Source organism: Leuciscus leuciscus, assembly GCF_965113295.1.
Source record: "Leuciscus leuciscus genome assembly, chromosome: 3".
NCBI classification, from domain to species: Eukaryota; Metazoa; Chordata; class Actinopteri; order Cypriniformes; family Leuciscidae; genus Leuciscus; species Leuciscus leuciscus.
The window spans coordinates 42,387,057-42,408,999 of NC_138727.1; the positions used below are offsets into that span (position 1 = coordinate 42,387,057).

The 21,943-nt window shown below is 40.2% G+C and overlaps 1 protein-coding gene across 12 annotated transcripts in view; it reads right to left on the reverse strand.

The window, feature by feature from the left end:
- Positions 1–21,943, reverse strand: part of tenm3 (teneurin transmembrane protein 3) — a 282,460-nt gene that overhangs the window by 174,241 nt on the left and 86,276 nt on the right. The window lies entirely within an intron of this gene.

A 21,943-nucleotide genomic window follows, 5' to 3' on the forward strand; every position in this document is an offset into this window, starting at 1 on the left:
TCAGCTGGCTGAGGACCGAACGGCAGTGTGTCCAGGAACCGGACCAAGATTATTATAATTTTTTTCCCTCTCTCGTCTCTGTTGCTCCGCATGCTTCCGTCTCCTTTTCTCTCGCCTCGTCTGTCCATACTCCCAGGTGCCGCGGCCGCCGTGACCGGTCCCCCCTGGAGGGGGGTGGGGGAGCAGAAGCAGTCTCGTGGGTACCCCCCAGCCTGCGAGGGCTTATGGGGGTATGTGGCGAGCAGAACGAGGCAGAGGGCCGTGAGAGAACGGCGGCGTGGCGTGATTGATAATGAGCGATACCTGCACGACGCAACGGTCTTGTATCTCTCACGAAGGAGCGGAAGCATAAAAGGAGGAGCGACGACGGTGAAGGACGAGAGAGGTCAGGCCTGGATTTTATTTGATGTTTTGTTTCTATTTTATGTGGCAGCAGTCGTCCGTGAGGGACTGCTGCATTTACTTTCATTTTGTATTTGTTCATTTTATATTTATTAAAGTCTTTGAATGTTTGCCGGTTCCCGCCTCCTTCTTCCCATAACATCTAACCTTGCTACAGTATGTATTTATTAACTTATTAATTGTTTTTAATTCTTAGCGTAACTGTAATAAACGGTGCGCTCTTAAAAAAATACGATATAATTACAGAAGCAAAAACATGACTACAGTACCTGTGACAAAAGAAAATTTTAAACGTGACTCCTGTTTTGCTTTTTACCCAGAAAACAACATTACTGACAAAGTCATACAAAGATGTGCTCAGTTGTGTGTCATTTCACAAATGCCATTTCCTGATTTTGTTTTGATATGCCTTTTAATCATTTCAGTTGTGAAATGTCACAAGTGATACGGTGTTTCTGTTTCTAAGATCATGTAATGACATAGTGGACTGGCACTGGGGGAGTGGGAGGACAAAAAAAAACGATTGAATACGTTTGAAATGGCAAAAAAAGTTAATGATCTTAAGAACCGAGATGATAAAACAAGCTTACATCTGCATAATTAATTCTTGTTAACACATGAAATATAAAGAAATCAAATTAACAAGCTACAGAGACAGTAACACATGAAAACTGCCTGTAATTTGTTGTGAGAGAGTTGTTTGGATGTATCAATCTAAACACAGAGGATGAATCTGTTAGCACTTCTCTGCTTTAAGCCTATGGCGTATCTGTCCTTTCTCTGGTGGCATGTCTAATTAGAAATGTCTTGTTTGTGTGTAGGCTTTTGAAGCCATCCCTCCATGATCAGAAAGTAAACAGTTTCTCTGCCTCAGATCCGTGAGAGGCCCATCTCTGGACTGGGTTTATGTTTCAAGCTTCACCAAAGAAGACCAGGGCCCGGGCAGACTACAAACACACCTTTTTGGATTGGATGTTACCCTTTCATAACTCATGTTCTCATTTCATTGAAGTCTCAGACATTTCAGCTGAAGTTCCTTTGGAGAAATCTGTTTACTCCTTCAGTAGATGCTTTAATACATTTTTTGCATTTGAGGTATATTTTCATTTTATTTTATTTTCCCAGATTTTTTTTTTTATCTGAGCTAATCTGAGCACAGTTTGAGATGGTTGAAATCGCTTCTGAAATGTAACAAGGGATTTCTGGGGTCTTTTTCCTTTAATCTCATTGCCGTCTAGGAGAAACAACTGAGATAATATACTTTTCCATCCTATGGGCAGGCACACATGCATAGAGGGGCCATAAAATGCGCACACACACACAACATTCACACACACTCACAGATTCCGTTCACACGGGGTCTCAAAAAACACAAACGCACGCATTGGAAAAACATTACAAGACGTCAGTGGGACGGTCTCTGGCTCAGAGAGGTGGAGGAGGCTATAAACACATATAGTGTTTCAATTAAAGTCCCTATTGCTGTGGCCCAGACTCAGTGCCAGCTGTGTGTGGTTACAAAAGCAATGCTGTGGCTCCTTCCAATAGCCCTAAAAAGGCAAAACCACCAAAGCACTTTAACTCCCTCACCGAGAATAAAAAAAACCGGGGATGAAACAAAAACAGAAAAGAGAGGAGCGGGGGACATGCTAAGTGGAGTGCAGCAACATTAAGGGCATATTAAAACAAGATGGCCGACAGCTGGTAATGCAGTTTGTGTTGGGCGCAGGCTGTGCCGGCACTCATTAGGGCACAGTGCACCATCGAGCCGCCTCGTTCCCTCTCTTCCCCTCTCCTGTAGCCCCTGAAAAACACAAAGCTTCCTCATAATGTTCCCAAGTGTGTAAATCATTCCAAAGGCTGACACAAAAAGTACACTGTAAGCCGCAAAAATAATTAGGGCCAACTGCAGCTACCGCCTTTTCTTCCCTTCTGCCTCGGTTTCTTCTTCCCAGCCTTCAGCGCCCACATGCTTTCCCTACGTCGCTTGCCCAGGCAAATAAAACCTTCGGTCCGCACTAAAGCCAGGGAGACATTAAAGTTATAAAAGTTGGCCATTGAGGCATAAGGTGTTCCTTACCGGGCCTAACATGCTGGGGTGAAACATGCTATTTAACTTCCTCCCACTTTTCTCTGCAGACCTCTCATTTAAAGTCTAGGTGGAGCTCGTTTTACTTTCATGTCCCCTCACTTTAGATTTTCACATTCTGTGGCCCCCTTCTCTGACGCATTTCTCAGCTATCACCCTCTTTTTCTACTCCAACACGCACTCACTCTCCTTCTTGCTGTCGTTCACGTCTGATATGATACTAGACGGGGTTACATGAGCCCTAAGGCTGTCGAAAAAAAGGAGGGGTAGAGGGAATGAGTGAGGGAAGTAGAGGAGGAGAGCGACATGACTTCACAGAGCTGCTGGCAGCGTGTCCTATGTTCTGTCCCTGCTAACCCGATGCAGCAAAAACAGCAAAATTCGGCCACACTCCTCCAAACAGCTGCCAAAACCTCCTCAACATGAAAGCCGGAGTAAGACAGCAGGAGGAATTCAGTCGGCTGGGCCCTCAATCCTGTCCTTATCATTCCATCATGCTCCAACACTCCACTTCACAAACACATTCAAACACTCTGCAGTGTGGACACGCGGAGAAAGTATGAACAATGAGTTTGAAGAGGGCATGTAAATGATAAGAACAAATGAGGGTTGGAAAAAAACAGAATTAAATAACTGACCTGTCAATTTATGAGATGGAATTTGAATTGAATTGGACAAATCCTACAGTATGTTTAATTGAATGACAGGAAGTGTAATTTATTGAACTGCAGTTCAGGGTAATTCAACATAATAGCAAATTCAATAGTCCACCACAAGCAACAAAGCATAAATAATTGTCTATTTATTTCCTGACATAAAAAATTTGGATCAGAAGTCTGTCTCTCTGTGTGTGTGTGTGTGTGTGTGTGTTCAAAAGTGTGATGTCAGTAAGATTTTCTTATAGAAATTAATATTTATATTCAGCAAAGATGCATTCAATTATAAATAATTTACTTTAAATGAATATAATTAATAAATTACAGTAAAATGTATATTATTTGAAAGTTCTATTAAAGAAGTGCCTTGAAACGTGCAGCGTTATTCGATGTGTTGATGTAATTTCGACTGGAACAGGAAGACAGGGTGGGACATATCGAGCAGCTCCTACAATTTTTTTAAATGTCCAGTAGCATTTAGCTTATATCACAGCTCGGCCAAAGCCGTTGAGCTTGGCAAAAGCATATTCGACAGACACAGTCTAATATATTGCCCTTTAAGATTTAATATGAAACTGTCACTAAAGCAAATCATGCTGAGGATGTATACTTTGAAAAGTGTGTAATTTATGTTGCTGCATGGCACTTCTCGTCTAATGCCTAGTCTGTCTATTTTAATGTTTATTTTACACACAAAATAGGTTTGATACGTTTTTTGGTCTGCTTCGATTCGCACATATCATCCGTGCTATCGTGTCTCTGGACCGGAGCAGACTGTGTGCGCGCTGCGATGGTTCACGTGACACTATCGTGAAACCAGACTTCATTCGCCCAAATGTAATGCATTGAATCATTCACTATCCCCTATATAGTGCACTATGTGTATTTCACCATATAGAAAGTAGTAATTGTGTGAACAAGTGACCGGTTTCAGTCGCAGCTTCAGCATCTATTTGTAATGTGGGGGCGGGATGCTTCAGATTCTAGAGAGCATTTGATTGGACAGAAAATCTGATGAGAAGCTTAAGTGCAGAGTGATGTAATCAACATCGTTGATCCATATTGGCGGAAGTGAGAGGCGGAAGTAAGTTTTGAACACTTATATCATCGATATCTTATATCAAATATCTTCAATCCTGATAGGCATTGGGGGGGTGGCATGACAGCTGAGACAAAAAAAACAAAAACACCCTCTGCATACTCGGTGTAGTCATTAAAGTATATTTGATCTTTATCTTTTTTTAGTCATGCTGACTTTATGATACAAAACAGTACATTTTGTATGGCCGTGCAGAAAAAAACTGCTTGGTTTCTCTACTGGTTGACCAGTAAACTGAGCTATTGAAGCTGACCAACCATCAAGATCATTCAGATGAATCTGGTTGACCAAGGAAGTCTTGCTGGTAAAGCAGGTTGGGAAGCCTAGTGGGGACACCTGCACAGCAGCATCCCGAACACACCATATGCTGGGGACCACCTACGCTTGGTCTTTTCAGCAGGGAGTTAAAGCACATACAGATGAATCCTGCACACAGTCAAAGAGCGGCAGTCCTCAAAGCAGTGAGAGATGGGAGACCTGGGGACTTAGTACAGCAGCTTAGCAATGCAATACAGCACATTAGCATGAGAGATTACATGCTGTTTAAAGTGTGATAGGGCTTCAGGGGTGAGGTTTGGTACTTTAGCTGAGAGAAACTTGAGTGTGTGTATCTCTCCTCTCCACTTTCATTCTTCAAAATGAGGCCATTTGATAGAGGACAGCTTGTGTCTTTGGATTCTCCATCAGAGGTCAAAGGGAGAGTTGCTTTTAACTAATCACATTATTCCAGAGAAAAGCGAGAGTGATTGTGCACTGTACTGTGGAGGCATGTGGTGCTAACACACAGGAAGTGTGTGAGGTTGATACTGAGCGCATGTGTGAGAGAAAAGCACCACCTCTGCACCTTCTGTCACCTGAGTTTGACATTCAGTGGGAAAGAACTGGATTAATGTAAGGCACACATTTACTGTACATGATGTGATGTTAAAAAATATCTCCCATCCCATTTATGCAGACACAACTTTATTTTTGCAGTTCCGTTTAATGCTGCTAGTGATATTTTACACAGCAGAATTAGTGCTAGTGTTTTATTTAACCTTACGTAATAATGCAAATCAAGTATAGAGAATATGCACTTAGTAGGCTGTAGTCTGGGCACCTCTGTCAAGAAAAAATGCCATGTACGATGGTCCTGAGCAAACTTGAAGGCAGCACATCCTCACTGTCTTAGTATAACCAATCCAATAATCCCCAGTGTCTACAACAGAAAAGTCAGCTTCTTGCTTTATCTCCCAGGGACAAATATGAACAAGGGAATAGGCTAATGCTAAGTGCCTTACTCTAATCACACAGCCAAGACAAACCTCATTTCTAGCGTAATACCCTCAAAAACCGTCCACATAATCCTGCTGACAATCAAAGGAGTCTTCACCCTTGCAAGCCGCTGCTTCCCACTGGATAATATGGCCACCTTACAAAAATATCATCATTAGCATAAATCACTTTGATGGCTTAGCATCTGCCAAAGGGTGTTATTGACATTTCTAATGCCCATAAACATGATGTTCCTCGTCGATTTAAATTAACCCAAGTCCCTGACGTTTCTTGCCTGGATCAGGTCAAATTTGTTCAGGAATAAAAAAAAGAGAAACAAAATGAAAGATGCAAATTCATTTCTTCAAGGCCAGCTCACAAGAGACCCGGCGACTGCTCTCAATAATTGACATTAATTTCTGACTGCAACGTTTTAACATGAGCAAGTGTCAAGTTTTCACCCTGGAATAACAGCAAAAAGCTTCCTCGTCTAAAAACACCATCTTTTGGGGCTATATGACAAGCGAAGGAACTGCGAAAAGAGGAGAAATTTTAAGTTCTAAAAGTAATTTCCGTAACCCGCCCATTAACATATGCTACTAGAAAAGCTACTGAGCACTGAACAAATACACTAATTCAGACAATAACGCACAATATCATTCACATTCACACATGAAACAACTTACTGTACAGGCTTACATAAGACAAGTGTTCAAAAATGTAATTAAGAACTTCCCTTTGTTGTATAAATTAATTATGGAACACACTATATCCACTATGTTGGCATTATGCCTTGTCCCGATATGCTCTTTGACCTATGATGTATTAAAAACACCCCTAAAGAAAAAGAAACAAAGAAACAAATAAATACTCTAGAGTTGTTGACAAAGAAACATTTTAACCATGAGTTAACTTTTAACATTTTATTTTAACTTTCCTGGTAGAAAAATAGCACTTACTCTTTAAAAAAGCCACCAGGCTCTAGTTCTATGCTATTTTTATATGTAAAACTATGTGGACTTATGGGACAGAAAAGTGATCACAGTCTGCACACTTCCGAATCTCAGATGATGCAGTATGTCACCAGGCTATTGTCATTGTCATCATAATTACTAGGTATTCAGGCATCCATATGGGGACACTCATATTGTGTCAAGCAAGCTGAAATGTAATAAGTGACCTCATGTCATTGGCTCTCAGGGGTGGCTATGCACACTGCTGAACAGCAGCGGTAACAGGACGGACGACCTCTGACCTCCCAGTTGCTAAAGCCAGTAGTAAACAGGTTTGCCAGTGGCCTCTGTGGGTCTAAAAGAGAGTTAAAGCTGTTACATAGGTCAGCCGGGCCAAAAAGGCCCATGACACAACATACACACATTTCACAATAGCCTTGACAGATCTCAAGTAACCTACGCATTAAGACGAAAATGAAAATTTGATTACATACAGCTTGCACTTATCTTTGAGTGGCCCCTCTCAGCTAAAAGCACTGAGTTGCGTATACTTCACCTGATTATCCTATGCATACAAATAAATTAGCGGGACAATTGTTGAATATCTTGCTCATGAAAAGGAGGGCTTATTGAGCACTGCTTCTAGTGTGTGGCAGAATTGTTCTGAAATGACTGAGAACACCTCCATAAACAGAATCTTTCCTGGAACTCTTGTATTATGGGATAGCATTTCACAGAAGAGCGCTAGCGTCAGAATCCATAATTGAGGTTGTGTATAGAGCTCTGGAGGGCAGACAGGCCGGACGGCCCTGAAAAACCCATAGACAGAGGCAACAACGCTGGTGCCACCAGCGGCTCCAGCATAAGAGGCCTCTCTGGCTAAACTACTGATAAGAAGCATAAAAATCAATGATTAGCGGCTGGCGCCTATGCTAACTCAGCCAGTGCTATTCATTTGGATCAAACACGGCCACTTCCGGCTCAGGCCTTGTGTACTTCTAATGTTTCATGGGCTCTTGATTTGGGCGATGCTCACCACCACATTCATTGACGTTCTGCTAACAAAGAAGAGGGCTACAAATGGGCCTGAAACTCTTCTGCAGAGCTAGCATTCTCATCAGGATTAGCTAGCCCCTCAAATGACGAGATGGGCACGAAAAATTATTTTAATGCTCACATTAACGAGTATTCCGTGTACTTCACGCATAAGCAGCAGGGTACTGCATGGCTGAAGCTTAGCTTTCTTTTTTTAAAGTGTGTACCCCATTGAACTGAAACGTTTTGAAAATGAAATGGAAACCTTCTTATCTGCAGAGTGATTTGTAAAATAGCCTTTTATAAAGCAACATAAAATACTGAGCAAACTACTCACTTATCAATAATAATAAAAAAGGCTTGATCCTGTTAGGCTTGATTCCAGTTTCATGCAGCGACAGGCACACAAGCAGCTTTCTGTTTATACACCAGTTTCTGTTAGACCAGTTTATTCCGTTCAAAAGTTTAGGGTTGGTAAGATTTTTTTAAATGAAAGAAGGCTCTTGCTCATCAAGAATGCATCAAATAATTAAATAAATAAATTATAGTTTTCTATGTTAACATATTTTAAAATGTGAAATTAAAATTATTTATCCACAATTTTTTGTTTTCCACAGCCATCACTCCAATCCTCAGTCACATGATCCTTCAGAAATCATTCTAATTTGATGATTTGGTGCTCAAGAAACATTTCTCATTATAATCAATGTTGAAAACAGTCATGATGCTTAAAATTTGTGTGGACACAGTGCTAAAAATTGTACTAACCTTACATTTTTTAACAGAAGTGTAGCTAAAGTTTCGGGTCTTTGGTTTTGTTCATGTATATGAATTATCATTTGGATGCAAATTATTTAATTTAAAAAAAAGTATAATTAAATTATTTTATTTTATTAAATTTCACAACAAAGTTTATAATAATTGTCAAAGGACAACCTCAAATACCTTTTTTTTTTAATTCAAAGCAGTTATTAAAAGAAATACTCCAACTCAGAAATAACATAAAATAGCATAAACTCTGTCAACATGAAAGCCCAAAGGTGACGTAACTTCGCTTCTGAAACAGGCTTTTGACTTTTTTTCTTTCAATTAAGTATTTTTTATGAATCGGCAGCAGTAAGGAAAAGAAGGAAGGGTGAAAGGACACATGGATGGATGGATAAAATGATAAAGAGAGATGTCGATGTGAAGCGATAGCAAAATCTCAAGGGGATGAGGCAGAAATATCTGGCTTTTCTCCTTCACAGCAGATACTACAGCGGGACTTTGGAATGGCGCCTCTGGGAACAGGAACAGTTAATACATCACATGAGCCGGCACACTACAGTGTCTTTACCTTCTCTTTCATCTCCTCTGATTTTTCTTATTTATCTCTTTTTTATTTATTTATCTGTGCCGTCTAACCTCTATCCAGTCTGTGCCTCGGCACTCCTCCTTTTTTCCCATCATTCACTTCCCTATCTCTCTCTCTCTTTCGATGTGAGCAATGTACTGGTCTGTCACCTCGTGTCACATGTCAGCGAGTGTCTCTGACTCACCAGAGAGCTCCTCTGCTCTAAACAACTGACTCCATACATATCCCACAGGCCTCTGGGGCTGTCGCTCACACAGCGCCACACAGGGGACAAAGGAAGAGAGAGAGGAAGAGAGAGAGGAAGAGAGAGAGGAAGAGAGAGAGAGAGAGAGAGAGAGAGAGAGAGAGAGAGAGAGAGAGAGAGAGAGAGAGAGAGAGAGAGAGAGAGAGAGAGAAAGAGAGAGACAGGAATAGAGGGAGTTTGTGTCCTTGAAGCACTCAGTCAGCTCAGTGACCCTTCGCGCATTCATGCAGTGAAGAATCGGCCCGGTCTACAAAAAAACAAAAACAAAAAAAAAAGCCTCTCTCTCGCACCACATTTCCCATATTCCTTTGTACTCTTTGAGAAAATCCAGGCCTTGGACTTTGAGGAGGAATGTGTGCATGTATCTGTAAAGCCTGTAGACGAGCAGCTCTGGGATGTGTTAAGGCATAATTCCCTCAGGTTACTCTCTGACACACTGCTGGTAAAGTGTTTCTCGCTGACCTCTAGCTTGGCCGGTGGATGCGGGCATAGGCCTAATGGATGAATTAGCTAAAAACGACAAGCAAAAAACATCCCAAAATATAACAGTCATTAGAGAGACTAATACATAAAGGTTTCTTGACCTTAGGAGATTACTAAAAACAACAAAGCAGCAAATGCTTTCTCTCATCCTAAAATGACTCTCAAAACGTAATCCCTTACTTCAGCAGGAGGAAACAGGAAGCTTTCTTTCCTGGAAGAATTTTAAGAACTGGTATGATAGCCACTTTGAGTAGAATAATTAATTTTAAAAAATTAACAAAAACAAACAAGACACCCTTGCTTTTCTATGAATTTAATATGCGAAAGAGAAGACCTCCAATCACTCTGCTGAAGGCTTTCACCTGTCTTCATCCTCACCACTGGGAGGCAGCTGTCATCGAAGGTCGTCAGTTTGCTATTTATCAGCTTAATCTAAATTTTGTGAGACTAACAAACAAACAAACATTGAGAAATTTACATTACTTTAGTTATAAATGGTAAAATGAAGTGATCCGTGCAATATCAAGTGCACTATTTTCTCATTTCTGGACGCATACAATATGATTTTCCTTCATCCCTATGCATAACACAATGTCAGTGGCTCATTTCGTAATGTGTAGCCTGATTAATCTTCCTTGGACTCTTTCCCCTTTTTCTCACATACTTCCTGCAATTTCCTAGCTTCTCCCTTTTTCGCCCTCCCTCCTAGAAGCTATGAATGATTTCTTTGTTCGGACAGACAGGCTAATTGAGAGGGCCTTTTCTGAGTATCATTAAAAAGGATGATTGCCGGCCATCCAAAAAATTAATGTCCCAGGTGACCTATAAAACTCAATTGATCTTAACAGTGGGCAGTGGGGAGAGAAAAGAGACACACATTTAGACAGGCTTTCATCAGCAATTACACCACATTTTGTAATTAAATTATGTCTTGGTAAGCGTGGTAATTAAATAAGGTGTAGAAGGTTTGCTGGACTCCTGGCTAATGGCTAACAGAGAGAGAAGGAGGGAAACTCATGCCAGTAAAAGTTTCCAGACTACTGGAGTGCTCTCATCATTACCTAAACTCAAGGACAGACACTTAAAAAAATTGCACTTTTACTGAGCATTCCTCTTTGGATTTGACAGCAAAGTGACACCTAGTCTTCTCTGTACAGAAAAAAAACAGCAAACAAAACAAAACATGAATCAAAACTAAATTAAACAAAACAACACATGAAATGAAACTAAACTAAATTAAACCCCCCCAAAAAAAAAATTTAATTAAATACAGCAAAATGCTATTCTTTCACATTTATTATCTGGTTAAGTGGATTACAAGTGGTTAGTGCAGGTTTTTGCACTGAAATACTGCACAGCGCACAGTGTGTTTAATGAATTCGTCCCATAGAAACTGAAATACGACTGAAACGAAGGGGGAAAAAAATCTGTCTCCAAAAAGTGTCTCCAGAGAATGACAACCACAGCTAGATTGTAACATGAGTTTAGCATGGTGCTGAACTTTTAAACCAATGTGCCACAGTGATGGGTGGTTCTGTCTATCGCTCTGTTCTGTTTTTCATTTGCCCTCTCTTAGGACTTGAACAGAACAGCACATATCATCTGGGCTTTAGAGGTGCATTGTTAGCTTTTGCTGATTGTGACATTATGGCACCACACACCCCCAAGCGATTTGTAAGCTATTGATTCATTGTTATGTACTGGTTCTCCATGAGTGGCTTCTGCTTACGTTGCTAAGGCAAAATCAACCAGCACACAAGAGTTTAAACAGCTTTCAAGTTTAGGCATGTGGGATCTCATTTATGCCATGAAATACTTTATATATGAGGCATAGCACAGAAACTTACATAGAGAAACACAGAATTTAAGGATCAGATTACTCGGTTCCTGTCTGTGTCTGTAATTTTGTTAGAGTCCAGAGCATTTGCATATCTGCATTTTTTCACGCTGACCAAAATCTGACATGGAGCCACTTCAGTATTAACCCTAATCAGCATGCATAAGAATGCAAGTGCGCAAAAATACATTGTAAATGAAACCTTCTGGCCTTTTCCATTGCGCTTATCTGCTGGACTACTGCGAGGAAACTCATACTTTGCACAGATGGCTAGAAGCTTTTTCTCTTTCTCCATCTCGCCATCTTACTCCATCTCTCCTTATCACTTTTAGACATCCCCTCCAGAGCTGACATCATCAACCCCTTCTGCGAACACCGAAAGGGCACAGCACCATTTTTTAGTGAAGTTCTCAGGCTGGAAACTTGATGTTGGAATTGAGAGGGTGATTTGGGAGCGCAGAGGGAAATTTACTCCTCTGCTCACTCAATTCACAAGGCCAAAACCTCACAAGATACACACTCTGTTCAAATACTCAGAGTTGTGATGGAAAGCTACCATATCCAAATTCTAATATTTGAACTGATCTGAAAAAAAAACGTCTCGAGGCACATCCGAACAGAGTCCAGCGTGCAGGCTGATGTCAAACGTCAGGGTAGGGTGGAATAAAAGTGCCTTGTTAATGTTCGATTACACAGTCTGGTTTAACATGGCCTATTGTGCGCAGCTCTTAACTCATGGCTCGTGAAACTGTCACTCTGTCAGTCAAAGCCTGGCTCTGGAAAGTGCCACTGTGGAGAGAGTGCTCTTTAATGACGGTGTGCTAGTGTAACAAAGCACAGTTAATGCCATTACGCCGCCAGCGCTGCTTCATAACATCCCTGCCATAATGGCGCTCGTTTCAAACTCTGTTTACGAGCAGCAATTAACTTTACCCAGATCACCACTCTTTTTTTTTACCTCCAGGTGTCGGGGAAAGGGAAATTACTTTTTTTTTTTTTTTTTACTGCAAGCCAGAAAGCCGGGCCGGTGGCAGCAAGATGGGTTTCCGGTCCCGAGGCATGGGGGCTTGTTTGGGGTCCAAAGCTAGATTTGGTCCGCTCTGATGGAATGACCAGAGAGTTATACGACACTACCACTGGACAGAAAAGAAACAATTGGAGCTTTTATCAGTGTCCAGGGCTGGCTTAGAGCTTCTAGCAGGGTCTGCTTGTCATCTGTCCAGTCTGGGGGGTGTAAACGAGGGGGACGAGAAGGGTCGTATGCCAGTCTGAGTGGCCTACACTCTTGTGCTAATAAAACACAGCTGCTTCTTGTTCACGCCAGGCTTACTGAGATAAGAGCACTCGCTGCTATGTATACAGTGTATGGAGATTAGTTAGCACATACGCAAGTCCTGTTGAAAACACTATGAGGGACAACAACTAAAAGTGCTACTCGCTCATCTATTTACACTCTAAATGCTTCTAATACAGGGTTAACACACGACTTACTATAAAATAGAAACTATGCAAGCTATGCAATAGAGAAACAAAGCAGAAAAAAATATACTATGCTTAATCAGGACTATCAATCAGTATGCTGATTGAACAGATGATTTGATGTTTCCTGACATAAGACCTTTAACCTGTCCACATTTATCCGTATTTCCTTCCTGTGCTACATCTGTTCTCAAGAATCTACTTGCAGTCCAAATAATGAACTTTTCTCCGCAGTGTTTCCATCCTGCTTCCATTCTGCTTGATCTTTCATTACAAAGCCTTGTTACCTAATCAAAAGAAAGAAAGAAAGAAAGAAAGAAAGAAAGAAAGAAAGAAAGAAAGAAAGAAAGAAAGAAAGAAAGAACATCTCCAGTTGAATGCTGAATCACAGATTCTACATGGAGGGTTGTATTGTGAGCCGGATGGATGTGAAACTGCAGTATGTAGTTGATGTCGACTGCTGTCAACTTTGAAGCCCACTGACTGCAATGTCTTTGAAGTAACCCTCTGCTGCACAGGCCTATTCTCAGTAAGAGCTGTAGGTAACTGGGTGTTTTACATTGTATTAGCTCTGTGTTTAAACTGAACACAAATGGGTCAGTTATGTGTATGTGTCTCTTGTACCCAAGAGACCAGGAAAGAGAGAACAAGTGCTTGGGTATGTGATAGCTATTTTTGACTGGCCACATATTTTATATTCAGAGCAGGCCTCCATGCTCTATAGGTATAAAAGCTATATACACAGGAATAACATACTATAATATAATATAAAATAATATAATAAAATATAATTAGTGTTGTCAATCGATAAAAAAACTATTTTTTGATTAATCACATATTTTTTTTCTGTGATAAAATCTGATTAAAAACACTTACGTTTTTATAGGTTGTTTATATATTTTATAATGTAATAATTTCGCAGTTAATCTCCAAATGAATGTAGGAACAGCATAAAGACAGTATATTTTAAATACTTTAATGGCATCTTTTTATGAAGGCCAGTGTCACTGATACTAATACTGGTACTGATGTCTCAGTGAAATGAGTGGCTGCTGGCCTGCCACTGCTGCACATGACGCGGAACTGACGCATCCCATTTTCTCACAACTCTTTATGTTAATTTAAGGCTTTGTTTAACTCATTTAAGAGTGCTCTTGTGAGGATCCTCGACAAAACGGACATTTTGGCATAATTGTGTGTGCTATTATTGGCTTGGGCCAGACATGATAGCCTTCATTGCCCTCATGCATTGACGTATATACGAAGGCTATCCTGTCTGGCCCGAGCCAACAGAAAGGTGTACTGTGGCACAAGTCACACAAAATTTTAATGTGAGGAATGTGTTACAACACACAGTGTGTATAGGGCTGTGTAGACAGACCAAACAGAGTGCCTATGATGACCCATCATGACCCGAAAGCATGCACAATGGCCACACAGGCATCAGAACTGGACCTTGGCTCTGGTCAATGTTCTGCTGGGAAACCCTGGGTTCAGGCATTCATGTGGATGTGAATTTGACACGCACCACCTACCAAAAATGGTTGCAGACCAGGTACACAACAGTGTTCCCTGGTGGAAGTCACACTGTTTTGAGGAACACAATGAAGAGTTCAAGTTGTTGCCCTGGCCTCAAAATTCCCCAGATCTAAATCCAACTTAGCATCTGTGGGATGTGTTGGGACCAACAAGTTTGATCCACTTCATAACAGGACTTGAAGGATCTGCTGCTAATGTTTTGGTACCAGATACCACAGGGCACCTTCAGGGGATATTTGGTGAGTCCATACCACGGTCAGTCGGTGCTGTTTTGGCAGCACGACGGAGGACCAACACCATATTAGGCAGGTGGTCATAATGTTTTGGCACACATTACAGAATTGGTTTAAATATATGTATCTACACATAATGCAGCATGTGATTGTGTATGATCCATGTAAACAAATTCACTAAAAGTATGTGAGTGAGATAAAAACAGAGAAATAAAGCAAAAGTATTTGTAAATAACTTTTAATCAGCCATGGAAATAAGTAAAACACAAAAAAGGGATAGAATGTGACAAAGAAATCTACCCACATTAGAAAAAAAAAAAGAGATGAAATTTCTACTCTACATTTTAGACCTTTTCCCCTTTTCTATTAAATGTTACCATGCTTCTTGTACGTGCAAGTCACATATAAAATGTTTACTAAAGTGTAACCTATTCCAAATACCTGCATTTACACACACACACACACACACACACACACACACACACACACACACACACACACACACACACACACACACACACACATACACACGCACATGCACGCACACGCGCACAAACACACACACTGGAATTGCAGCCACAGGGCCCTTAGGAAGTGCAGTGTTTCTGAGTAAACACATTCTCTGTTATGTGAGTGATAAGGGTGTTTGAGTGAGCTGCTGATAGCTCATCCTTCTTACAAAACAGACACACACACTGTTGTTACACTGCCGAGGTGAGTTCATGACCCTCACGGGAAAACAATGCGTCTCGGTTTAGCCTCCGGAGACGCAACAAAACCGTGGCCATCCAGCCATGGCATGGGAGGAAATCAAACTGTAGGCATTCTTTCATGTCTTTTTTGTTGTTGTAGTTTTTTTTTAGTTTTTTTTTTATGGGGGGACAATGTATTTTCTCTGAATTATGGGGGGACCAGTCACTTTCAGACCAGTTAAGGAAAAGCTTCCTCTAGGACTGGATAGATTGCAGTGAGTTTCAGGCCAGAAGGCAAAAGTTTGTTTTCCAAAATTGAGTCTATACTGCTGGCTTGCTAAACACTGCAGGAAATGTGCCATGAGGGAACAAAACTGAAATGCTGGAAGACACGAGTGGACTCTATGTAAAGCTTTGTTTTCGGAAGGTGTATTATAGCAGATTTAAGATATAATGCCACATAAAAGCAATACTAAAATATGCTTCAAATTAATCTCTGAAACTAGTCTCAGAGGCGACTTTAGTTCTGTGCAAATGCATTATCAGTGCAGACTTAAACTCTGCTGTTGTCATGACAGAGTATATATTTTATAAATTATATATCATTTATATATAATTATAAATAATAATTTATTATAAAATTATTTAATTCCTATTTTTTCTAATATTTTTGCTATATTCATAAAACTATCTGAATATTTTCTTATCTAATATTTAAAACGTAAATGTTCTTATTTCTATATTTATAATTTATATGTAAAATGCATTTATGCCTTTATTTGCATAATTCAACTATTAATAAAAACACATCTTGCTGTGCTAAATGCAGTTTTTGCACTGTAAAAAATGGCAAGAAAGATTTTGATTATTTTGCAGAACATACTACCTCTAATTCTCTGAAATGGTTATTTATCTGGGTTTAAACGGCTTGACTGCAAGAAAAACCTCCAGAGAAAGAATGAGCACGGATTCCATGTTTTCGGCAGGAATAATAATAAAAAAAAAAGAAATAAAAAGGTATGCTTTTTCCATTAGCAAAACAAATGGCATAATGAATACTTATCCAAATCACATATCTTTGTTTACTTTACATTTATCCATTTAGCATCTTTGTGGCATGCACATAAATGTTTCTTTTGTGGTTATCTCACGAAATCACCTGTCACTATTAAATTACGTGGATGTTTGAGTGTAAACAATTGCCATGCTTCTATGAACATATGAACACCATGCTGTTTCACAGGTCTATGAGGCTTATCTATGTGCCACGCACATCAGCGGTCTGGCTTACAGTAGTTATTGGTGGTGCAATCTTTCCCAAAAGCCTGTTCCCATCGCCATCACCCTGTATCTTCCTGTGCCAGGTCTCTGATAATATATCAGATATATAACTGATAATAACTTTGCAAAGACCAGAGGACAACAGCTAGGGTCGCCCACACAATCCCAGAGCACTTTAAACTGAAAGAAATAACAACAGCATTGCTTTTCAATTCATACACACACTCTGCTGCAACATGAATGTCATAACCCTTATATAAGTAACTCCTTTTATAACATAAAACACACTTGGCCTTTTTCCACTCTCCAGCTCTGAATATTTTCTCTCAGCAGATATATTCAGCACCTGGTTATTGTTCAAATGTAGTTGTTCAACAGACTTTTTGAACATATTTATCTCTTTATAACTCATTTAATCACACATCCAATTAAAGCGGTCCAGTCTGGAAAGCTTTAGCCTGCTAAAGAGGAAGCAGGATGCACTAAACTACATATATTAGACACATTAAGACACTCCTAAGATATAAGGCTTTATAGTTCTCATTGCTAATTAAGCACTTTTGTAGAGTTTCCTGAATTAATTAGATGACTGCCCATTTAAATTGCAAAATGTTCGAGCTTGTTTGGATGTGATGCTTATTAATAGTACACATTTTTGCATACTGTAATGTTTAACTGTGTGTGTGTGTGTGTGTGTGTGTGTTCACACCTACAGCCAGGCAGCCTCAAAGACGGAATTTCTGTGCCCTGAACTACTAAGCCGGTTAAGATATTTACAGGATTTGCGTTATTGTTGACACATTTTTCTTAATCTCATTAAGCAGACACCTATGACCCTCTTTATATAAAACATAAGGAGAGGTGGTGGACACTTCATTCCACCAAGCAGAAAATCACTCCCAGAGGTCTCAATCACCTCTGATGATTCAGCAAAAAAGCGCCACAGACTATCGGTGCTTATGGCAATGCAAGTAATAGAAAAGAGTGCTTGAGATGCTCCTGACACGATAAATCTGGCTTGACCGCTGGTCACTACTGCTGAGAAAATTTGGTGGATTTACAAGCCAGACACACACACACACACACACACACGGAATGCAAGCTCTTGACCCACACCAAATGGGTCTCTGTGAGCGTTCAAGTGAGGCATTCCAGTAAAAAAAAGAAAAAAAAAGAGTGTCAGGACGGAGAAGTTCCTGCTTCTCTCCTGTCAAATCCTTTGATGTAGCTTCACAGACTCTTAAAAAACGGAGCGAGATTAGATGCTAGTTCTGGAACTTTCTCTCGCACACACGGGTACATGGACTAATGTCAGCGCAACTGCTTCCTTACTCACAGAGGGGCAAGCTCTCTCATATCTGCCGTGCAATTTTTGATTAAAGCCCCCAATAATGAAACAACCTGAATCAGAACAGAGGCACATTAAAACCTCAGTCGGGGAGCGGTGCTAACGAGACCTCGAATAGTCAGTTGAGGACTTCGGTTCTTTCTCACGTAGTCAGGGCTCTCCCCCCTTCTCTATCCCTCTTCCCCTGAACCCCCTGTAGTGCGCAGATGTGTGTGTGTGTGTGTGTGTGAGAGAGAGAAGCTTCAAACAAGCTCAAAATCAAAAACAGATCCAGACAGAGGAGCAGGTGTCATATGATGGCAAGTTGGCTGCAAATGACAGAGGAGGCACAGCAATTTCTGTTGGATCTAAAGACAAGTTGTATTGTAGTTTTAAATATTGATTATTTAAATAGAAAAAAAATATTACTTGATTCTTTTAAAATGGTTTTTAAATTATATGGTTCCCATAGTTTTTAACCATCATTTTTTGATTTACTGGATTCAGTATATAAGAGGGATGAGCAATACACACACACACACACACACACACACACACACACACACACACACACACACACACACACACACACACACACACACACACACACACACAAACACACACACACACACACACACACACACGCGTGCGAACCAATCAAACAATTGGGGGCAGTATGATATCTTTTATTTTATTTTATATTAATATAAGTAATATTTGTATTAAGCAAGGATGCATTAATTTGCTGAAAAGAGACAGTAAAGACTTTTACAATAAAAAAATCAGAACATAAATTCTGTTCTTTTGAATGAACAAAACTTTTTTTTCCCTCTTTGCCTTACTGTGAAGACTGAAGTGTGTGTGTTTGTGTGTCTCCTCTCTCCTTTCATTCGCTCCCTCTGGGGGAGTGAGCAGGTGTGCAGTGACCCAGGAAGAGGGAGACACGGGTGGGCATGCGGTGAAGCGCATCCCTGGCTCAAATGTCCCCTGGAGATGGAGGACAAAATATCCCTCCTTTGTTAGCGGCCATCTCTCGCTCGCCCTCTCCTTTCCTCTCTCCCTCTCTCGTCTTTTCTGCTGCAGTGGAACACATTGTGCTTAGGTGTTTCTCCCGACCCCTTCTCCATTACAGGATATTAAGTCCAAAGAGCGAGAGCAGGCAGAGCGAATGCTCTCTATGCCGAGCCGAGAGAGTCTCTGTGCGAGCGTCTCTGTGTGAGCGTCTCTCTCTCTGTGTACTTTCTAATAGAGTTTAAGGGTGAACTTGGAAATGTGGGACCAGAATCGAGATCCTTTCACTAGAACCGTGTCTGACAGAGCTACACACACCTCTTTCACTTCCACTCTCAGCTTCTGGTTGACAAATCCCGCTTTCCCACAAATGGAATTAACCTCCACTGCGTTTGAAGTCAAAAGGCAGTGTCGCGAGGGCCGACGACCCATCCTCACAAACACAATCAAGCTCTGAGGCGACAAGCCGAAAAATCTTGAAAGCTAAAAATGACTCCATCTTGAATTCGGTAGAGAAGGGAGTCGGGAAAGAGGCCTAAAAAAGCCAAACAGTGTGTCAATCATTTGGACACACTTTCTTCCATGGTGACGCCAGGCACATGTAAACAGGAAATCTTTTGGTACGGCTGGAGAAAGCTTTTTCAACATTCATGTCAAGAGGCACCGAATTGGAGGGAAACAGTAGCTGAAGTTAATCCCAAAGATCTTGGACTGGAGTGAAGTGAAACAAACCAAGAACAGAAAGAAAATATTCTTTTTATTTTCTCCTCATGGACTCACTAACACTGTCTGCAGCTGTCTCTTGTTAGGACATAAGCCTCGGCAACTGCAACATATGCCACAATTCAGTGAGACAATAAAAAAAACAAAAAAACAAACAAACATGTACTTATGTTACATGTTAATACTTGTGTAAAAAAAAAAACAAGAAAAAAAACCCTAGTGATCTGCTTACAGAGGAGGCATTTTTAAACATGATAACGCTGTTACAAAAGATAGTCTTAATTATGCTACATTAAGAATAGGTCAGTGAACAAAAAATCCAAGATAAGTTATTAATATAATAATAATAACAATAAAGTTTATATTTTATGTAATAAAAAAAAAGATAGAATAGTTAAATGTTATTCATTTTAAAATAATAATAATCCAATATGTTTTGTGTGCTATGTATTTTTTTAAAGGGTTAGTTCACCCAAAAATACAAAAATTCTGTCAGTAATTACTCACTCTCATGTTGTTCCAACCCCGTAAGACTTTCGCACAAAAAGTATTCTCGTCGCTTGATAAACTTAAGGTTGAGCCACTGTAATCATTTGGACTATTTTAACAATGTCTTTACTAACTTTTCTGGGCCGGCAGATGTCGATTACCTAGCAGCCTATGAAGGAGTGAGACAGCTCTCAAATGTATGTCATCAAAAATATCTTAATTTAAGTTCCGAAGATGAACGAAAGTCTTACGGGGTTGAAACAACATGAGGGTGAGTAATTACTGACAGAATTAAAATTTTTGGGTGAACTAAACTTTTAAAATATTGGTTAGAGCAGTGGTTCTCAGTCTTTTTGATTCCAAGGCTCCCACTGTCAAAGGCCCAATACTTCTGCAGTTGTTCATGATTTTTTTTTTTTAGAGCAGGGTTTAACTAGAAAAATGTATATTCATTATAAAAATGCCCATGGAGTGGGTACGATTTTAATAATTTACATTACTTCCATGTCTAACAAATTACACTTTTAAAATGAGGTTTCTTCACATACTCAGGTAAGCTGTGGGGATCCTGGTTCTTTAAAACCAATAAGATAATTAAAATAAGAAATATTTTGACTTTTAGTTGCTTTGTTTAAAATGTAATCACCCTCTTGGAAGTTTGCTGGGACCCTCTGGTTGAGAACCACGGGGTTAGAGTATTACTTGTTTAATTTAGCAAAATGCTAACATTGGACTCAACTAATATTGGCCTCAACTAGATTCAAGCTTCTTCTCTTAATTTCAATATGCAACTGAGATACATACATACATACATACATACATACAGGGCTCCTTTCACAAATCTTAACTAAATTAAGGAAAGTGAATATAAAATATGTAGAATAAGCTCCTGCTGAAGGAGTGCGTTCATTGCTCTGGTCATCAGAGATATGAGAGTCGCCCCACACATTCATCTCATAATGAAGGCAAATATAACAATCCTACACACTCAGCGTTTTGCTTTCCTTAATTAAGCCAAAAGGTGTTAATGAAAGTGATTAGATAAGGTCTTCTTAAAGGTTATTTGCACACAACACCTGTTAGTCTAAGGAATATTAATAAATGAGAATAAGTGACAGGAGAGTGTGCGCATAGGAAGATAATGAATGATTTAGCTCTTTATTTGCTTAGTTTTCCCCCTTCCTTCAAAATGGCTGTCCTATACCTCACTGTCAGCAGCTTTAATTCTCAGTTCAATTCATGAAAAAAAGGAGGAGAAAAAAACCCTCCTCCACTTCATTCTCAATTGGACCTGAAAAGAACAACAAGAAACAAATCTGAGGGATTTTAGTGTGAATAAATATATAATCAAAAAAGCATGTGAGGGCGTGATGACATCTCTCCCCCCCCCCGCCGAGGCCTCGCTCTGGGAGAGTGGCAGCGGAAGTGTGGCGGGGAGGCCCAGAGGAAGCCTGTCACCTGAGTATTCTTTGAAACATCACAGCTGCTTTGTGGGAATGAACGACTGCACCAAAGAAAAAGAGAGAGAGAGAGAAAGAAAAAGAGAGAGAGAGAGAGAGAGAGAGAGAGAGAGAGAGAGAGAGAGAGAGAGAGAGAGAGAGAGAGAGAGAGAGAGAGAGAGAGAGAGAGAGAGAGAGATCGTCGCTCCCATCACTTCTCCAGGTTTCAAGCATGATCAAATTTGCACTTCAAACCGCTGGGGCCTGTTAACCAGCCATTGTGTGTGTTCGCTCATGCGAGCGGAGCATTCCAACGATGGCTAG